Raw genomic sequence first — 15856 nt, forward strand, 5'->3', positions numbered from 1 at the left:
CAGTGCTGGATTTTAAATGGACTTGAAAAATTAGAATAACAGTATCTGAATCCAGTTTTTTTGCCCTCCAACAGCAGCTCAGCAACCCCAGTTATACTTATTAACCTTTTCCAATTGCTAATTTTGCAAGCTTGTTGTGCCATAGCTGGACCTGTAATTACTCTTTTAAGGTGTTAAGGAAAGATTATCCAAAATTTGGTCTCATACTTAAATACGTCCATTAAAAATTAATGTAAGAGAATATTAATTAATGTGTATTATTAATACAAAGCAAACAAGTTAATCCTTCCACCTTGAACCTGACTTTCATGCACATATACATTCCAAAATAACCATTTTTTCATTTCAATCTTGCCATTTAAACCTTTAAACCCTGCTGCTGATCCACAAACAGCACAGCAAAGTGTTTCTGTGAGCTGCAATGACCCAGCACGAGGGACTGCAGATTCCTGATCCAAGAACACTGCAAGAAACTTACACACACTACAAATAGGAAAACTGAAGGAGGAAAAATAGAGGAAAAACAGAGGAAAGAAGAAAAAAAAAAGTCACAAATGGTGGGAGCCATCAGGGCCTCTGCCTTGTGCCATCCCTCAGTGTTCCTGCTCTGCTCCTTCCTCACCATTGGGAATAAACATTTTGACTGAGAGATGTTTTTTTTAAATGCTGAAAAGGGCTATGGTGAGAATGGAATTCAGAGTTTTTTTGATATTTCTGTTTCCTCCAGCACTTTTCTTTCTGTACAGGAGATTTAATAGGGTGAGAAGATCCATCCTGATTGCAAAGATACAGACACACACAATATAGAATATATTGTAGTTTTACAGATGTGATCCTTTGGCACTTATTTCACTAAGAATTTCCAAATCACTTTAACCTAAATTAGGAATTCCCTAATCCAGATTAGTGCTGAAAAGCAAACGTGACCTCGAGCTGYAATTTGAGAGGAAATTTGCCAAAGTAAAGGCCCCATTGCACTGAAAGAGCAAAGTAAAGGGCTTCCCTGTAAATGAGAAAGGATTAGGCCCACTGAAAAGTATTGCTATAGCAACAAAATAATTCGTGGGAATATGGATAACAAAGGCAGAGCCCCGGAGATGGGAGGGAAGAGGCTTTGATCACATCCCACTCCCCCCATCCCGCTTCCCTTGGTTGGAACCGGAGCATGGCAAGAAACGAGTGCCTGTTGGATTTGTGGGTTTGGTTCTGAGCTCCTTTTATCCACACCAATGGCAGCCCTCAGCCTCTGAAGGGACATYCTGGCTGAAGGGAAGATGAGCAGCCACAGCATCCCCGCTCCGATGGGAGCTGCGGCTCAGCCGAGTTCGTGTGGAGCCCAGAGCCAGCCCCGCTCATTCCCTGGGCAGGATTAGGGTGCCCAACCCTCCATCCCATCCAGCAGGAACTCTCCCATCACAGCAGGCAGCTCTGTCCCTGCTTGTTTTGCTAACTGGAAGTTCCAACAGGGGTCTGCAATCCCAGCTGAGCAGCTCTTCCCGCTCCACAGCCGCGCAAGGAAAGCTTTCTGCATCTTCCTCTGGAAGATGGCTTTAAAAGTTAGCAGAATTTATTATCATCACCATTTATCCTTTCAGGCTGTAAAAAGCTGCCAGTGAAACCCCCCCTCCCCCAAAAGGCTTAATGCATTACCAAAGCACTAATTTTATTCTTCATTATTCCCCCAAACCTACAGTGGGAGCCGGAGCCCCTGCTCCRTGAGCGCTCCTGGTTAATGTATTTCTGTGTGTAGATCCTTGACAGAGACCATTTTTCTTGCCTCTCAGGTGGCTCGTAGAGCGAGATTTATGTCCATTATGCATAAATTCCTTGCGATATTGCTCCAGCATAATCAGCAGAAAATCTGAGCCAGCACCCACAGCAGCCACAAAACACCGCCAGAGACAGCTGAACTCGGGCCACCTTCCTGAAGCYGCAGGGAYTCTGTTCCCACTGAAAWCGGGGAATGATTTTGGCCCTGATGRGTCTGAGGGACCTCAAGGGTCMCCTTGCCATGCTGAGAGCCAGCACTGTCCTTGTGTGGCCTCAGTGCAAATGTCATAATCAAGTGGGACAGTCCAGTTTAAATATTAAACCCAGTTTAGATACTAAACCCAATTTATATATTAAACCCAGTTTAGATATGCCCTGAATTTCTGTAACTAAAACAAAAAAAAAAATTTAAAAAAAAATCACTTTCCATCCCTAAAGCATTGTCAGCATCCTTCTCTCTGGCTTATATTTATTATATCTTTTTGCTGATCCCCAAATCTGATTGCATGAATATCCCCAAGACCCCAAATCACCCAAATCCTTCACTTCCATTTTAAGTTTGGGTTTGGGTAGGAAGGGACCTTAAAGATAATCTRGTTCCTACCCCTAATTAGGGTTATTTAATCAAGCAACTACTAATTATGTATGTCTATCTGACCTATTCTGGTTTCATCAGAGATTTCATCCTGCAAGAGCCAAAGGTTCCCCTGTGTTACATGAACTGCAACCAAACCTTTGGTGCCCAGGCTGAGGGTTCAGGAGCTGTTCCTGATTTATACTGCATTGGAGCAAAGAAGAATTGCATTCAAATTAGTTTTGGCTCTTTCAAAATTTTTTTAGATTATTTTTCAAGAACACAGCCATGACATCTTTGCAGATATCCTCAGTTTTGCTGAGTGAAGAGCCATAATTTAAAAAAGAGATTAATTAATTTTGGACAATAAGAAATTATCCCAATGTAAATAATTGSTGGGGTAAAGAGGATTCTTTGTAACCCCTCAGGGAGAGGCTGCAACGCCCAATGAAGCAATTGTTGAGAGGGATGAGATAAACTGCACTAACTTGGGCCAGCTAAAAATTGGGCACTGACGTCCCGTGCGATGATGTGGCACCGCTAATGAACACCCTCCCCCAGAACCTGACTCATCCCAGCTCTCAGCTGACTGTGAGGAAGCCTCAGCCTAAATTTTGGATTATTAAAATTGGTCAAGTGAATCTCTGTGTCCTCCAAGTAAAACGAGATCTTTGAGAGCTGTGCTTGGCTTCTCGCACAAAACCAGCCGAGTCATTCAGATTGCATGGGCTGCCTTTCAATCCCTGCAATTCCCACTTGTGCCTCTTGGAAGACCGTCCTTTATATTTTGATTGAATTTATTGATTTATATTTATTTATTAGACTTCTTTTCTTCCTAGACTCTCAGATCAATATCAACAGTGGCACAGAATGATTATCATGGCTGCCTGGCCACTAAACGGGGAAATTCCCACTGCTCTTGTTACTGGAAAAACAGAAAACACAAACCACCCTGAGAGTCCACAAAGACATCGAATTAAACTGGAAACTCAAAATTCATCTCGATGAATTATGTTTAAACGCTGTATCATAGCAATTAAACGCTTCTGGTTTCCCATTTGAGCAAACACTGAAATAAAAGCCTGATGTTCCACCTGATTTTCTTCTTTGCTCTCAGCTCTGGAGATCATGTCCGTGTCCTCTAAGGCTGTGTCTGTGACCAGCAGAGACTCTGGAAGGGCATCTCTGCCCAGCAGGAAGCAGCAGCATCCCAAAATGCCTGAGGATGCGGCAGAGGAGGGGACAGGCAGCCAGAGAGGGTTTGGGGGTGCAGGAGCAGCATCACCACTGCCAGGCTGGAACAGAGACAAAACCACYTGGACCTTCTTCATCCACCCTGCAAAACCACACTGACCTGGAGTTCAGCCTCCTCCTAGCCCGGAGACGAGGCAGGGAATTAATTTCTGCCAGAAAATGTTATTAAAATATAACTTTTAAGCTGCATTTCCCCTGCTCTGTGTCCCACACCTTTATTCGGCACATCGGGAGCCTCCTCGGCAGGGGAAAGGGGGGGTTTCATCCTCTCCACGAGCCCCTAGAGGGAGACATGACCCCGATTTTGGGAGGAGATGGAGGCAGAGGCTCCCGGGAGGGACGTTGCGGGACAGGAACGAGGGGTGCGGGATGCTGGGTGACCTAAACCACGGGAAGCATCACCCGATCGATGCTGGGATGCAGGAGCAGCCCCGGGACAGCGCATCCCGGCCGGGAGGGGATGGAGCGGCTCCCGGCGGACCCGGGGACGTGGCAGCTGCAGCTTCTCCCTCCACAACAGCAGCTCCCAGTGAGCCTCGATTTTAGCTCAGAGCACCACCGACCCCTTTATCTCCTTCCTGGTGGTGGCAACACCCGAATTCCAATAAAGAAAAGTGGWTTTCTGTAGGGAGTGTTAACAGCTTGCATGGGAATAAAACGCCATGTCCTTGGCTGTCTTGAGAAAAAGAAGATTGGAATGTAGAATTGATAATGCAGGTGGCTTACAATTATAAACATTACTAATACTGTAGCTTTTGCAAACCTACCAATCCTATGCTGGTGAGTAGAAAGTGAGAGCCTCACTGACCAATGTATGCTTGACACAAATGTATGCACTGGTTACTAAAGTGAATAAAAGAAGCTTGTCCCACAATAAAGTCTTTCTTTCTTTCTGTTTTTTTCACCCACTTTTTGTGTGTTTTGTATCTATTCTTTTATGTCGGCTGTCTGGCCAACAGTGACAGTTTTCAAACGCCACAAGCAGCACAGGACTGGGTTATCAGCACATTTGCATGGRCGATAAAATATCACCAATTCACCAAGATAAACTACGTGGAAGATTAGTCTGAACTGCCAATTTCTTAAAATGTTTCTCATTTCTTGGTTATGGCTATTTTTTGCAAATTTCCCTTTCAGAAATCGCATTTCTTTCAAATCAGCTCGTTGCCCTAGGGTTGTTGACCTTTATTTCGCCCATCTGGAAAACAAATGAAGCAGGAAGGATAACAATATGAGATCCTAATCAGAAGTGCTGTTTGTTTTTTTGGAAGCTCGATTTCAAACTTATATATTTCCCCCTGAAGGCACTGCCAGCAATGCACTGGATAACCCTGCTGCAAGGAAAACCAGCAGCTTGGCCAAAAGTCTTTGTGGGCATCTTCTCAGTGGTGAAATGAAGACAAAAAAAAGCCAAATTATTGGTAAAAATGAACACAGATGTAGCTGAAACAGTGGCCAGGTRAAGAGCCCTGATGCTGCATCTAAAGCCTTGTCTTACCAGATTTGACCTAAAAAGTTAAAAGCTAAAAGTTAAAAAGTTAACCTGAGGTTAACTAGAGCGACAGGCAAGAGTAAAACAAAATATTATTGCTAATTTTGTTAAAAAATTATAAATTATTAAAAAATAAGTATGTGTGTGGAGGGGTTCATTGAGCTSGCTGAGCCAGTGGGAAGATGAAAATCAGTCGAACACCAACCAAGACAAACCAGATTTGGGTTTTCTCACCAAGAAAGGCCAGCTCCCAGAATAAGGATGCAGATGAACATCAACAATTTGTTAGATTGAAAGAGGAATTTGTTAATTTGGAGGATCCAATTCCCATAGTTCCAAGTGGAGAATTTCTGAGTTCACTCATGCTGGAAATAAACCTGATTTGGGGGAATGATAGCAAGGCTTTAAATTTTTTATTATTAGAAATCTGTGGGCAGCAAAATCAATAGTTTTTAGGCAGCTCTGTTAAAAAGGGAATAATACATTTCAGTGCTCATTAAATGCTATTCTTCTCTCAACAATCTCATTGTTTTTCTCACCACTACCTGTCACCCAGGTATTGAATTAGCCTTAAAATCATCCAGGTGTTGGACTCCACAGTCCCTGAGGGTCTCAACTCAGGATATTCTCTGATTCTGTGATTCTAAAACTCTGCAAAGCTCTTTAGAAAAATATCATGAAAAACCCATTTGATCTCTAAGGTGCCTCCCAGCCCTAACCAGGTGGTGATTCCATGATTCCATGAAAACCTCTTGCTGCAGACCCATGAAAGAGTGATGGATGAGCCAGCACTGCCTGAGCACGGATGGAGAAAGAGGGGATTGTTCAAATGAGAATAATATTGAATGAGGAAAAGAATTTGGGGAGAGCAGCACCAGCTGCCAGCTGGGGCAGAACCACTTTGGTGGCACCGATAGTACTCTGAGTTCCAGGAGCAGAGCCATTCCTTGGGCAGCTCCTGTGCCTGCTCCCARCCCTGAACAGAGAACACTCCTGGATGAGAAATTGTCCAAAATGTGGTTTGGGAGGACCCCCAAATTCCAGGGGGTCATCAGTGTCCCCTCCACTCATCACCAACCTGGAGCAGAGTCTCCTCTGAAGGACAGGCTCCCGGTATCCCATAATTGCAGATTCCATTTAAAAATAGCAAATGATAGTCAGAGGAATAATAAAAACTAGAAAATCATCCAAAAGCCCAGCAATACATCAAAGGCAGTTTAATAGCCCCTAATACTGTCACTGACACAGCTCCTGTTCTTGCAGGGCAGGATGATGGAACAGGCAGAGGTTCCCAGGTTTGGAGACATTTCACCCTAAAACTTTGTTTTTTCCTGCATGTAAATTATAGATAATGGTCCTGCTGACAAGGGGCTGCACTTAGCTGACTCTGCTGCAAGGAAAAATCAGAAGAAAATACCTGGTTGAAGAACTTGTCTCATTTTTTCCCCTCAGAAAAAAAAAAAAAAAAGGAGAAAAAAGAAAAAAGACAAGATGCAAAGAGTTAATTGCACAGGGCTTCTTCTATCTCCTGGCTGGCTACGAGGCAGAGCCATAACTCAGGGCTTCAGGATACTCAGAGAGGAAACGTRGTTTGATGTAGTAGGGGCAATCCCATGCTTATCAAATCATCTTGCCTGCCTGTAAAGCTGAGCTCCAATTTATGATGTTTTATGAAGCCCCAGATCGAGCGAAGGCTATAAAAATTGGGACTTAATATTCAGGAATAAAAATGCACAGAGTATTACTGAAGTGACTTCTTTTTTTTTTTTTTTTTTTTATTATTATTTTTTAAAAAAAGACTTGTATCTTCCTCACATTAAATACAGCCAGAGAGTGTGACAATTATGGGATGCTGTCCACCAGAGAGAACAAGACAAACAGCCCAGGTTTGTCATTCCTAAGGCACAGGAATTGCTGTGCATGGATTAAGGCAGAATGTGGGCTCAAACATCAGAACAATGGCTAATAAACCACCATGAATCTATGTCCTTTGGCAAGTTTATCCTTATTTTTAAACTTTTTCCCTCTGAGAATGCTGGAAAAGTCTCTCAAACATCTGCCCACCAGATAAGTTTTTTCTTCAAGTGACCAAATGCCCATAAGGAAGCTGAACATTTATGCRCAGCTGTTTGGAGAGCAGCCCTTTCATTTATTCACCTGAGGAAAAGAATGAGATTCTCTTTTTATRTGCTTGAAAAAGAAAGTAAGARARATGGGAATTTTCTAATTCTRATTTCTAATTTCCATCCCTGCACTCTCCAGAGCCACCCCTGCATCTGACACACTTCCCCAACACCTTCTCTCCCTGATTTTATCACAGTCATTAGGGGGAACATCCATCTACTTAAATTTCATTTTAAGGTTTATGATACCAGTTTAATGTTAGATCTCTATTGAGCAAACCTTTAAGCACTCACCTCACTTCCAAAGGTGTTCCTATGACTTAACAGCTGCCTAAATTATTGCTGTGCAGAGCTGAGGTTATTTACACATTTATATTAAGTGCCCAACTGATGTAATCTCCTAAATCCAGGTTGAAAATTCTCCAGAAAAAAAAAATATAAAATTAACCAAGACAGCAATTATCCGAGAACTGGTTAAAGCATCACTTGATTTTTACTTGGAGATTTCGGGATCTAATTAAGCAGCAGGGCTGATGTGTTCAGCTCTGTCCTGCTGGTTTCCCAAAGGGATCCAAACGCTCCCTTTTTGGAAGGACCAGCCTTGATCCTTAAAGGATGCACTGAAAGAACCCAGTGAATTCGGGCACTGCAGCACCTGAAGTCACTTTTCCCGTGATTCAAAGACAGAAAAATGCACATTCTCCTCAAATGTCTTAAGGATATGCATGGATAGGCTCTTCAGGAGCAGCCTGTGCCAGGAAGAAGTCGCTCCCCCAGCTGCTCATTAAAAACCTCTTGCTGCAGGTTTTGAACAGATCTGTTGGCAAAGCAGTTCAAATSAACGCTTTAATTCTCTCCAGGCAGGAAAATATAATAATAATAATAATAAAAAAAAATCAGCTGGGGTAGCTGGGACCAGCAATTCAAACAGTTTAAACTAACCTGGCTGAGAGGAATGAGGAGGGTGAGCACACACAGCCCTGGATCAGCAGAGAGGGGATGCCATCAGCTCATCCCACTGGATTTTCCCTCAGCTGGCACAAAAGCTGTGTTCCCATTCCTGCCTCACATAAATCAATTGTTTGCGTACTTAAATAAAAATATTTGCTACAACTGAGGTCCAGAAACACTCATTTCATTAAGTATTTTTCCCTCTCTAATTTATATGGATTTTTAAATTTTTTTCCTGATTTTTTTTCCTGAATTTTTTTCCTGAACTAAGGATTTCTGCAATTTCTGAATTTCCCCTCAGAGGATACGGCACAGGGCTCAGGAGACAGGATCCTTCAGATCCAGCATCTCTCTCTGTGACTCCTGATGTGATCCCAGCAAAACTAAACAGATTCCTTGAAGCATCACTGTGAATTTGCAGCCAAATTCCCAGCTGACACTCCAGGGTACAAAACCTGCCTGGCATTGCCACAAATCCCTGGCTCTGCCCATGAGTTCCTGTGCACCAGGTTGGAATTCCACCTGTGGGTGCAGGATCTGGRCATGGCAAGAGGTTTTTGTGGCCCAAGGTTGTTTTTGACCACAGAYAGAGGGTATTAAGCAGAAAATAAAAGTGCATTTTAGGCAATATTTCTGTTTCCTACACTTAAAATTCACAATACAGCTGCGTAGTCAGCATTTACAATCCGGGATTTTCTCCACACTCTCTCCATGTGCTGGGGCCGGGGAGGGGAAGAAAAAAATTCTAATCCATGCTGAGGCAGAAAAACAACTCACTAAAACACCATCTAAAACAGGAGGTTTGAACTCATTGAAACTCTATTATATGCTTGAGTAACTCCTGGAACAATAGAAAGCTGTGCATGATTATGCAGGCAGGCAGAAATACTCCAGGCAGATGTTGTCCTTACTGCCACTCGTGGAGTCTCATYCCTGCCCTGGACATCATCGTCCCTACAATTGTCCCTTTGGGGTGGTCACACCAGGAGAAGATAGTCATTATGATGCATCTCTAAGCCAGGTACTGCTGCTGCTTTATGTTATCTATAAAATCTCCAATAATCTCAGCTCCCTTTTAAAAAACAATAAATATGTGGCTGTCAGGTTTTCAGGGAAAAGGCTTAAAATTAAGATTTTTAAGGWTGCATCTTAGAAGACAAGGAATAGGCTTTTTGTTTTGATCAGGGGACATTTGACTAATCATTTCTGAGCACTTGGTGATGGGGAATTCTTACAAGTGTAGCATTGGAAATGCACATGGACAGAAGGAAAACCATGAGTAATRATGTCCCGGAATTCCCAAACAGATTTACATGGGTGTTGTAGGAGAGGCCACAATTCTGTCATAATKCAGTTTATATTTAGTTCACACATTTGCACCTGTGAGTCACATGGGAGTGACAATGGAACAAACACACAAACTCTGTCAGGAATCAGCCTCTCCAACTCTCTCTGCTCTGCTGTCACCCATRGAGAGGGTGATGATGGTCACACCAGCAGTGTCACCCCTGCAGTGATGGTTGTGGRTGYATTGCTCTSCCTGGGTGCTTCCATCCTATGGAAAAGGCCACATGGAAACCCTGGGCATGGCAGAGGGTGCCTGGGACACCWGGCTGTGGTTGCACCTTCCAAGAGAAAAAGCAGAACCTGTCAAGAGCAAGGCTGAGCTCAGATCATGCCCAGGCTCTTCCCTCGCCTCGCTCAAACATAGCTCAGGTTGTTCTTCCCTCAGGTAAAAACCTCTGAGCAGGGAGGAGATCCTGGTGTGGTTTTGGCTTTATTCTCATGTTTTATTTCAACAAAAGGTCCAAGTGCAAGGGCTCAGCAGCAGGAGGTTCATAACCACAAACACCCACCCGCAGCCGCTCGCTAAACCAGCAAAGCACCACCTCCATTCAGGTAGTCCATCACGTGAGAAACCCAAAGAGTTTATAGAAATGATTGTCAAAGACCCCATCATTTTGCAGTTAGGATAATTAATAAGGTGTGCACAAAATCCAGGAGTGTTTTACCACACGTTTGCAGCTGAATTGCATTATTGTTATGTTATAATAAAAGAGAGCCACATGGTAACGGAGCACCAGGGACCCAGCCTGCTGCAACTGTTACACATCAATAGGAAAATCAGAGGGGAAACATCAAGTTTTCCTTTAAAATCAGTTTGGTTTTCAAGAGCTGTGACTTTTATTTAGTAGATTTTGTGAAAGAGCTTCTGTTTATAAAAATTATTGGGTAGTGCTGGCTGTCAGAAAACATAAACAGGCAATTAGTGCAGTAAGTAGAATGATGGAATGAACTCCTCTGGCAGCCTCCTATCTGGAGCCAAGCAAGGCCCCAATTCCATGGAAAATGAGCCATGTGTTCACATCCTCTGGATCATCCCAGGAGCCTACAGGGACTATTCACACATTAAATGTGTGAGGGGCTTGTAAAAGTTCAGAGATGCCTTGGGGGAAATGGATCCAGGGAGGGGCAGTGATCCTGTTGGGATCATGGCACGACCTAAAAGTCATTTCAAAACTTCTTCTGCAAGTGTTAAACGTCCTGCACACAGTTTGGGTTACCCTCAATGAATAAAACCTGTTTGGTGGCCATGAAAGGACTGTTTAATTCTTTGTCTCTCTATTCCACATCCACATTCTGCACTGTGTTTTCAAACTGGGTCTCAGTGGTGGAAACAGCTGGGTCTGCCATGAAGTGACAGGGAGTTTTGGCCTTTGTGGTCACTATGAGCTTGTGGAGTGTGGAATGAAGGACAGAACAGTCCTCACAAGAGAAATGTGATTAACTGCACAATGCCACCCAATTACCCCCCTTTCTTCCACTCTACAAAATTCCATGGAACAAATTTTCAGCATGAAAACCTGACCATTGATGTGCCTGAAACTGCTCTCAGCAGCTTTGCTCCAGACCTTCACATCATCTCCTGCAYGTGTTCAATCCTTAAAGTGACTCTGATTGGCCCAAAGGAAGGAAAAAACCTGAAAAGTGAAGCTCTGTGATGCTTTAACATGTTCTTGGAATAATTTTAGGTATGACTAGACAAGACCAATACGTGTGGCACTCTGGATAATTTCTTCAAGGTTGCTTCCAAGAAATGCTTTTCCTGAGCTTGTTCTCAGACACAGGAGTTTTTGYAGGGATGCTGAACAGGGGAGCTGAGCCAGATTTCTGGATGGATTATTCTGAAACAGCTGCTCCTGAGGAGTTCTCACCATGGGGAAATGTTCTGGAGGAAACTTCTCAGCAATTGCGGAAAAAGTGGGCAAAAGTGAACAAGAGAGGAACTGCAGCTGTCAAGAAGGATGTCCTCTCTTCCTTCCTCTCCAAATAGTGCATAAAGGCAGATCAGATCTCCTCCTAACACAATCCCACCAGAGATAGGGAAATTATCCCTACAAGCACCTGGTGCCGTGGGTTTGGTCAGAATGAGGGGCAGCGCTGACACCAAGATTTGACAGCAGCCACTCTCCTTCAGTGATTTCCTCCTAACTTGACCCACTGGAGAACCACCTTCTCCTGGGACAGCTGAACCTCCTAGGGATGGAAATCCATGGGGAAGAACTCTGCATGATCTTTGCCAGCCAGGAGAYAGAATTGGGCTGAACTCCTGGCACCCTGCTCCTTCCCATCCTTCTGCGGTTTGCACGCACCCAAAGCCGACCTGAACTGCTTCACCCCAATTCACTTTGGAGCCTTCATGTCAAACCCAGCAGTTCCACTCAGGCACAACCCTTCAGCTCTGCTGATCCCTCAGCCCTCTCCCCGAGCACAGAAAGCACGGACAGTGTCAGCTGAAACACGCAATTAGTCCCCCTCGAGCACGAGCAGCTCAAACTGTAACATCATGCCAGCCGTGATTAAGAGTGATACAGCACATCATCATTGTCAACACTATTCAACCAATGTAAACCTTAGTTAGAAATGTACTTGTCAGAGAAAAATGCGCCTTTGATTTCTATTACACTTTCCCCAGTAATTGCTGTCATCAGTGGCAGGTTATTATTACAGTTGAATAGAGTTTCAGTAATTACTTTTGCACAGATTCTAACAGCTTTTAGATTGAATGATATTCTGACAGTTTGAATACTCTTGACAACAATTACCTTTTTCCTGGTTAACACTGATTCAGGAAAATTAAAAATTAAATCTGTTCAGAGGAAACACTTATGTATGGCACTAGTAAGTGGGCTGATACAAAAATGTGTAAATTACAGAATGACTTAGAATAAAAAGTTCTTTTGCTCTTCCTCTTATGCTTTTTAAAAAATCAGCACTTAGGGTACATGCAGTTCATGCTGGTTAGATTACCAGTAAATGATGTGAAATGATTTAAAGCACTTCTAAATCCACTTCCTACTGATCAGCTTGAAATGAAGAAAACACTATTATGGAGGAAGCCTTGTTGCTCTCACCCTAATTTTTGTCTTTGGTAACAGCCAGATAATGGCTTTTGGTTTTCAGACCATTATTGTTAATCTCACATCACCAGATTATTTTAAAAAACAACAAACAAGCAAACTGCCTTATGGTGGTAGCCTAGGAAAAAAAAAGAAAACCAAACCTCCAGCCTGTTTGTTATTCCTGAAAAATTTATCTAATATTCCAGGGGTCATAACTCAAATGGCTTGATTAAAAAAAAAAAAAATCTCCTGCACAGAGCTCTCCAATTTAATTTTGACAGGATAACTGGCCTTGTGGATAAGAGAGACAGAGTTGATGTGATACATCTTCTTATTAGTAAGCTTTCTGATACTGTTCCACATGACATTCTTATAATAAAGCTAAGAAAATATGGTCCAGAATTTGATAAAATTACCATGAGGTGGAGAGAACAATTGGCTGAAAAACTGCTTTCAAGGAGTAGCTCTCAATGGTTCACTGTCAAAGCAGGAGGAAGTTTCAGGTGAGATTCCTCAGGGATCTGTCCTTGCTCCAGCTCTGTTCAATATTTTCATAATGACTCAGTTAAAGGGAAAAGAGATTACATTTATAAAATTTGCAATGTTGAGGAGCTGGGATGGTGGGAACCCTTGGGAGGTCTGGATCAAAATCTGAAAAGATATTAACAGTTTGGAGTGATGGCCTGAAATTAAGATGAAATTCAATAAAGCCAAGTGTAAAATGTTACACTTAGAGAGGAGAAATCAGATGCAAATGGGAAATTGCCARTAAGGGAACTCCATTACACATTCAAATTTATAGTGGCCTACGAACTCTTTATCAAACAAAGGAGGAAAACTGCTCCAGAAGAGGTAATTTTGGGGATTTTTTTAAAGAGCATCCTACATGAGACCACTCCACTGTGGTGGAAATTATGGCACCCTCACTGAGCTGAGATTTTGTGTCCTGTCCTGAGCTCATGGTTTCARAAAAGGTGCAAAGAGACTGGAAAGAATTTAACAAAACCCAGCTGAGAGCAGCAAAAATGGTCAAGGAAATAAGAACATGGAATGGTTTTGGTTGGAAGGAATGACAAAGCCCATCCAGTGCCACCCACTGTCATGGGCAGGGACACCTTCCCCTATCCCAGGGTGATCCAAACCCCATCCAACCTGGCCTTGAACACTTCCAGGGATCCAGGGGCAGCCACAGCTTCTCTGGGCACCCTGTGCCAGTGCCTCCCACTCCACAGGGAGGAATTTCTTCCCAATATCCCACCCAAATCTCCCCTCCTTCCCTACTTTACGCTGCCCAGCCTACGGCATCTGTTGCAAAGCTGTGATTGAGCCTTTAGTTTCTGACACCACTTYCCACCTCTGATCCACTTGTGTATTAAAATATCATCGTCTTTTTKTTCCCTCCTGCACATTAGAATTATAGATATAGTTTATTGTTATACTTTCCATAGAGCCTTCTCTTTTTATTAGCATTGTACAATCTGTACAAAAGCAAAATTTAGTCCTTTCAGGGAGCTGAAAGGAAGCAATCGTTTACATGACAAATCCAACATTATCATATGTAAACCTCATTTACTATGTAATGTCTTCCTGTTTCCAGTTCATTAATTGAATGAAACCTATTTTCACATTCTGGTAGGCAGCAGAATTCTCCAACTAACAGAAATCATGCTTTTAAGGAAAAAAAAAAAAAGGCAATGTTAGAAAATATTTCAATTACTGCCTGGTCCAGAGCTATATGGATTCTTGCAAAATAAAATTATTTTCYATATATTTATCAAAACTAAAAATAATGGGGTTTACCCAAGCGAGGTACCAGCAGCAAATTTGGATGGAAACCTGCCTGGTTTCTCTTTAACCTTCATTATATATTAAAGTAACACTTGYGACACCCAACCATGCTCCTATAAATACAACCAGATAAACCCAACCAAATCACAGCCTAATTTATGATCCAAAACACTGTGGAGATTCAAGACTGATGGTTTTAATGGAAAGGTGCTGACAAGTATTTTGTTGCATTTCCTCCCAAGAAAATCTGTAGCCCTGAAAGAGCAATGGCAATAAAGCTCCTCACAGGTTCCAGMCATGGTCCTTTAAAAAAAGAACTATTTTTGGAGTCCCACCTAGCTCCAAGGGGGAGAAAAACCCCTTAAAAATGACCCAGCTGGAAGAGGACTTGCTAAAACCAAGTCTTGCTCAGTATTTGCATTAATGTGACTTGAAAAATAAGAAAACATTTATGAAATTTTCTAAGGCACAAATAAAACAACGCCACCATCACATCAGCTCGAGCAAACCAGAGAAASAGAAATGGAATGAAATTGTGAAGAACAAACTCCCAGGTCTTTCCTTCAGCCCACAAGAGAAAGGCCTGGGCTGGATCCTGGGATTTTGGCCACCCCCAGGATTTTGGGCTCTGGTGCCACAGCTTCATCTGCATAACGTGAACAAGCCAAACAAATCTGATATCAAAATGAGAAAAATTGGCAATTTAAAATTGCCTATTCCATTCCTTTTCTTTTTGACCTCAATCCAAAGCCTTTCTAAGCCAAAGAAAAGACAAGCTCACAATTAGTGACTATGACCAGTTAATGGGTCTGTTCTGAACAAGCTTTTAAATAAAACAATARGCAAGCCTGGGAAAAAGCAACTTACTGGGCTATCTGAGGCCAATTTCTTTTAAACACAGGTCACATTATTTTAAAATAAATTCCTTTTAACAATTGTTCCATCAGAATTATGTCAGCCCAAAGGGAATGGACCCAAAACCTTTTGTTGCCAAATAACTTCATCTTGGTGCATCTGTAACTCTATTTTCTCCAAATAAAACTAGCTCATAATATGGGTGGGTTTGCTGGTTTTTTTTCTGAACAAAATTGTTCCCTGGCAACTTCAAAAGCAAATTACATATAGGAAAAAAAACCAAAACAAAAGAACTCCCAATGTTCAGTCACAAAGCTTGGTGAAAAATCCACAGAGCCATAACAGAACCAAATGACTTGGTAAGAAAATCAAAGTGCAGCTGACTGGAAGGAAAAGAAAAGAGAAACAGACAACTCCAAAATGTTTCTGAATAGCCAGGCTGGCAAACGCTGGAAACTGGCAGAGATGGCAACAAAACAAAGAAAAATATTCCCAAAAAAAGTAGCTCCTGATGCATCTCTCTCCACCTCCTTGCCTCAGCTGAATTCAAACCCCATCTGTAATCCAACACCAGAAGGATTTTCAGTTTCATGTCTACCAAAAAAATTCCAAGCTGAGGAACAGGGATGATGGCAGCATCCTTAGT

This window comes from Malurus melanocephalus, unplaced genomic scaffold (assembly GCF_030028575.1).
Source record: "Malurus melanocephalus ecotype Western Australia unplaced genomic scaffold, MMel_1.1 scaffold_272, whole genome shotgun sequence".
In the NCBI taxonomy this organism is placed as follows: Eukaryota; Metazoa; Chordata; class Aves; order Passeriformes; family Maluridae; genus Malurus; species Malurus melanocephalus.